Source organism: Triticum aestivum, chromosome 4B (genome assembly GCF_018294505.1).
Source record: "Triticum aestivum cultivar Chinese Spring chromosome 4B, IWGSC CS RefSeq v2.1, whole genome shotgun sequence".
Taxonomy (NCBI): Eukaryota; Viridiplantae; Streptophyta; class Magnoliopsida; order Poales; family Poaceae; genus Triticum; species Triticum aestivum.
Window position 1 is genome coordinate 35,926,409 of NC_057804.1, and position 6,360 is coordinate 35,932,768.

Genomic DNA, 6,360 nt, shown 5'->3' on the forward strand with positions numbered 1-6,360 from the left:
CCGGGGAAGCTAGAGGCCAGAGGTTCTAGAGACCTAGGGGATGGAGTCGGGGCTGGTTCATCCACTTGAGTGGAGCACCACATGCTTGTAGCTGTTGCCCATCTTCCATGGAGCCTTTAGGAATAGAGATGAGGAAGATGAGATCGATGTGCCGAGGAAAATGATGCGCCTAGGCTTTGTAGGACTCGTCGATTAGGAAGAGGAAACTATTGCTTACTTTAAAGACTAATTAACTCTTGGTGGCTGAAACATCACCGTAAAACCAAACACGACTGAGAAAAGAATGCTGAGCTCTAAAAAAGCGCTGATGTGGAATGTAACACCTAAAACAATTCTGATGACCTAACGACTTGTTGATATTTTTTCTGTTGAGGTGGAGGCTGCATGTTGAGAGAACGTTGACGTGGCATCGTGATGATGTGGATAGTGTGTATGTAAAGAGAATAGGTAGAAGTGGGGAGCAACTTTTGAAGAATGGTAGATAAGGAGGCACTTGCGTATGTGCGGCTATGGCCCTGGTGGGTCCTCACTGTCATCCTCTCCAAGTAAAGTCATCTCCTCATTCCTCATGTCCGTTTACCATGTTGACAACGCGAGATGGCGGCGTCACGTCGAGCGCAATAACTCGAAGGACGACGGAGAGGGCCTCGCGGTCCCTACGGATGGTCTGATATAGCGCCCGCTGCTCATTCGGGAAGCCAGGATCATAGGGCCACATGTCCACGACGGCATTGTCGTTCGTTTGTTCACCGGTGCTCGTTGAGGAGACGGAGGTTGCAGCACAGGTCCTCCTGCACTGGTAGCTCTTCCACCATTAGGGCGTCGAAGTGCGGCCGCACCTGCTCTATGGTGAACACGGCATGAACCGGTTTGGACAGTGGTGACGGCTCCTGGTCGGAAGCTACGTCCATAGTCTGATTGTTGTTGCTCAGCTCGGCGAGCTCGCTGGCGAGCCAGCATGTCCGGCTGCTGGACCGACCTATTGCCAAGCACGAGTCTGACTGCCCTGGCCCACCCAGACCACCTCCCTTGCCCACGTGCCTTTTCCCCCGAACCGGTCAGCGCCGCCCGCCCTTCCCGGTGCAGGCAATTGCTCCGCCTTCAAACGACATAAGTGTCGTCCATCCTTCCGTCTGCCACCCACATTAATGATATGCGGTTGCCGAGACAGCTACTCTGGCGCCACACGTCCGTCCCTTCGCCGCCCACCATTGCTATATAAACTGCTGCGCCGGCCACAGCCGCAGCCATCCTCCTCCGTTTCCTTTCTCCTGTCCACACTACTACTGCCCACCATGGCTTCCTCGCGCTCCAGCGCTCTTCAGGATGGGCGGACGATAGACCACAAGGAGATGGCAGCCATTGCTGCCGACTGGCTGGCCGGCAGGCAGCCGGAGGACGACGACGTCCCAATGGAGAACATGGTAGTTGACTATCCGGCGCCAACACCCTCCTCTGCGCAATCCTCGCCGGTGCATTGCACCATGACCATTGGCGAGGCTCGACCCCAATACATGGACACGATGAGGCAGAAGCATCAAGAGCAGTTCTAGGAGGCACAGGCCGACACCGCCTACAACCACCATCTCATCCAGGAGCACCTTCAGGCGGAGGAGCAGATCACCGCGAAGCGGGTGGAGCAGGAGGCGCTGCTCGGCTCGTACCGCTCCACCCGCGAGGGCCGCGTCGAGCGCTGGAGGTACCGCATGCGGGTGGCGGAGGCTGCGGACGCCTACAAAGATGGCGATGAAACGGGTGAGGCGCTGTTTGGCAAGACCGAGGACGAGGCAGAGGACAATGCCGGCTCCGACGAGTCGCCGCTCCGCTGGCGTCAATGAGGACCTACTCTGCTGAGGCCCCGCCCCACCAACAACGAGGCAGAGGACATCGCCGGCTCAGCCGAGGCCCCACCCTGTCGGCAACGAGGGGGAGGATTTCCCCCGCTCCGCCGAGGCGCCGCCCCGATGGCAACGAGATAGAGGACATCGCCGGCTCCGCCGAGGTCCCGCCCTGCTGGCACCGAGGCGGAGGCCATACTCCGCCGAGGCCCCACCCCGCCAACAATGAGGCAGAGAACATCGCCAGCTCAACCGAGGCCCCACCCTGCCGGCAACGAGGGGGAGGATTTCTCGCGCTCCACCGAGGCGTCGCCCCACCGGCAACAAGACAGAGGACATCGCCGGCTCCGTCGAGGCCCCGCCCCGCTGCCAACGAGGCTGCGTCACACAGAAAACGAGGAAGAGTAGAACACGGTAGGTCACCGTCGCTCGGGTCCAAGTAAGGCCACCGCTGCTACCCTCCGGTTGAAGCCAAACTAGGCGGGTTGACCATTGACAGCCGATTAGCTTCTTGGTGGCGACGTGGAGTCGGAGAGCTATGTTGGAGAAGGACGCTGCTTCTACTTAACTGCTGGTGCAGTTGGCTGATTGACACGTGGGCCAACAGGCATCTGGGCCACTTGTCAGTTACGCAACTGCACCTGCAGTTAAGTCACTAAGGCTCAGTCCGCTGGAGAAGAAGCTTCTGTTTGGCTCAGCCGGACATAGGTGGGTAGCTTCGATTAATTAATTATACCTCCAGCGCACCCCTTTTTAGTTGAAAAATGTATGAAATGTAATAAAATTCGGCATGTTTATATGAAATCCGACTGTGTATGAATGAATTTAGTTCAATTAGTTCGAATTCTTGTATCACTGGCATTGGATGAACATGCAAAACAATACGTACTAGCATTATTCCCAGGGTGATGACCTTGTTTGCAACAGTTTCACATGTACTCCCTCCGGTCCTTTTTAGTCTGCATACAAGTTTTGTCTGCAGTCAAAGTATCTCTACTTCGACCAATCTTATAGAAAAAAGTATGAACTTTTAAAATGTGCGAAGTAAAAAGGAACAGAAGGAGTACAAAGAGTTTGAGCAGCTTTTTAGCGTTGTTGTACATTGCAATCAAACACACAGGCCTGGCAATTCATAGAGAATATTCAAAACAATCGATGATTATGCATCTCAGCAACTCACATGTTAGAGCCAATATTTACTTCACAACTAAAGAATAAAGAAAAATCGACCGACGCTGCTGACAGCAAAGGGCGTCCCATTCAAAAATATCAAACACATGTCTTCTTGCTAACATCAATGAGCAAAATTTGACAAGGTTGTCCCATTCCAAAATATCAAATGCCTACGATTATGGAATGGGCAGGGTTTGCCGTTAGTGCGGACATTGACATGGCACCTCGTGCTAAATAAACCAGTTGTTCTTTTTGTGCAGTTCCATCGAAATCAACCAAATTCACGCGTTGCTTGTATGATTTCACCCTTATATGTTGCAACGCCTTGAACTTATCGGACCCTCCTTTCTTGTGGTGGAAATGAATGATTTGTTGTATTCATGAACATGTTGTGCAGTTCCCATTGAAATCAAGTTGAGCACCCCTGTTTGCACGAATACAAAAAAATGATTAGTATAAACCAAATTGTAGTATGAATTGACAGTTTAAACAAGCACCTACATGGTCCATGTAGAGCACACTTTTAAAAAATGGAACTCACCGGAAAGAATCCTAGAACAACATTGTACTTGCGCATCACAGCAACAAAATGGAGATCTGTCAGTCCTTCTGAGCTGAAGTTAGCTTGGTCTTGTGGGGAGTAATGTAACCATCCTTCAACTGCTCATTCTGAGGAGAAGATAGGCAGGGCTTCTTCATCCTGGCATAATCGGAACTAGTCACTTCACGTAATCCATATTCTTCTTCAGAGGAGGATGATCCTATTATGCAAAGACAAGAGGACAACTAAATTCTAGCATCCCTGTTTGCTCAAAGAAAAGGAAAGGAAATATTTAAAATAACACAGATGAAGCACTTCTCAAGGACAATACCACTTTCTCATGATAGTATCTAAACAGTAGCACAACACCAATAGAGATGACAAAGCTCAATCATATGGATGAAATCTGTGGGCGAGTACCAACCTTTGTCAGGAGGCTTATTGTATAGAGCATACAGATGAAGCACTTCTCCGAAAACATCTGTTGCTATCTATTGTGGTTGCCATGCTTATTATATACTCCTCGATTAGTTTAATATTTCCAACATCTTCTTGTGTAGTTCCACTAAAATATATGGTATCTTCAAAGAAGATCCCTGTTTGCACAAGTAGAGATAATTACATATTACATTAACAGTGGCATCAAATCAGTGGCAAAACAATTGCTCGTTCTAGCCATAGCAATAAATTAAGATGCAACACTATATCATTACTTGTGTCATCACAATTCCAATGCTTCATTACAGCATCGGGAGTTGATTTTTGTTTTTCTTCCGCTTGTTCTTCCCCTTCATCACTTGATTCAATAATAGACAAGCTTCGCCTTCAATGTAAGATTTGGCATGTCAATTAGGGAGCACAAGTATAGCACTAAACAATGACATTAATTTTCTGATGAAAGTGTTAAAATACAGGCCAACAGTTGTGAAATATCCTTATCTTACCTCAATGGGATATTACGATGCACACACAGATGGAAGTCTTGTCTCCATTTGTGCAGTTCACTAAAATCAAGCAACATTACCGTACAAGTAGCACAACATATGAAAGCACACTGCACAATCATGTGAAAGAAGGCTAGTACTGACCTCCCATGACACGGAATTCAAACAACTCACAAGAAGAAGTTCTGTACCAAATTTACCAACACGGATATGAAGTAAGATCTCCTCTTCTGCAGTTCCACTAAGATCAAGCAATCAAGCAACATTGTTAGCGTGACATTTTGGTTGAAATGCACAAAACACTCATAAAAGAAAAGTGTTTTGTGCAGTGCAACAAAAGGTCACAATAGCAACGAGGTGAAGTAGATAACCCTATTTACACAAAGGTGCAAAGGAAACAACTAGTGGTCAATAAGGGTGGATGACACAGAAGCCAACAAAAAGAAGCATCTAACTTATCTAAATGGGAAAGAAAACAAGACAGTAGCATTTCTAAAATGGTGGCATTGATTAATATTAACATAGAGATTATATTAACAATAAAATCCGTTAAACATGTAATTTTCTTTTAACTGTGGAATTGCAACAATTTCCAGCGGCATTATTAGAGGGTGTTTGCTTGCAGGGACATTTTGGTGTAGGGACTAAAAGAACTCTGTGTCAATCCCATCTAAACCAAACAAGAGGGACTTTTAGGGACTAAAATTGGGCATTTGGGACTAAAGAAAGAAGACCCCGAGGGAGAGTTTTTTGGAGACTTTTTCCAACAGTTGCCCCTGCCCTGCATCGCACCTCGTCTCTATTAGTTCATTAATAGGGGTAGCATGGTCTTTTAGCATGTCATTTAATAACCTCTAGTCCATGTTTAGTCCCTGGAACCAAGCAGGTAGGGACTAGGGAGTTTTTAACCAAACAGGGCCTAAGATTAACAACAGCTAAAGAGTTGCACGGGACAGTGGATGCACCAGCACCATGTGCATCTACCGATGTATGAAGGGGTGATGCACAGTCTGTTGCAACAAAGAACAAACAACCAAGGAGCATATTTGTGTTGGTTCCAATTTTGTTATCTTTAGACACCTTTCCCTATGTGAGCGTAGCAAATCTAGTCTTGCTCAAACTCTACAGCCTTGTCCCCCAAAACAAAAGATCAATTTGTTACAGATGTGCATACTGTGTTTGTCATTGTTTTCCCTTTTCGACCAACGTAGGTGCTGGATAGCCAGTCTGTACTAGTACTTTCCACCTTCCTTTCCTCTTTGAACCACGTCCTAGATTCATGCTATACAACTTTCCCCACTACTTTCCCCCATTCCTTTCCTCTTTGAACCACGTCTTAGATTCATGCTATACAACTTTCCCCACTACTTTCCCCACTACTTTCCCCCTTTCTTTCCTTTTTGAACCACGTCCTAGATTCATGCTATACAACTTTCTCCGCTACTTTCCCCCATTCCTTTCCTCTTTGAACCACATCCTAGATTCATGCTATACAAATTTCCGCACTACTTTGCTGTTTGATCAACACCTAGATTCGAGTGCATAAGCGGAAAAAGCCCACATGCAACTAGAGCAGTGCATGTGGAATAAGTAAATTATACCTTAAGGTTCTTGGGGTGTGGTTCGATGGGCGACCGGAGGCCGTTCAGCCCACACTATGTACGGCGGCGAAGAAGAAGGGGTCGGAGGCCCTCCCGCGCCGCCACTACGTGAAAGAGAACAGCTGCGTCGGTAGTGGATTCCCTCCCTCGCCAAAGGTGACAGCGTTAAGCCTCCTTCCCTTCCCGGCGGATGGATCTTGCCGGATCTTTGACCAACAGTGAGGGGAGAGAGAGAGGCCAACGAAGTCTTGTTTAGATCTGGA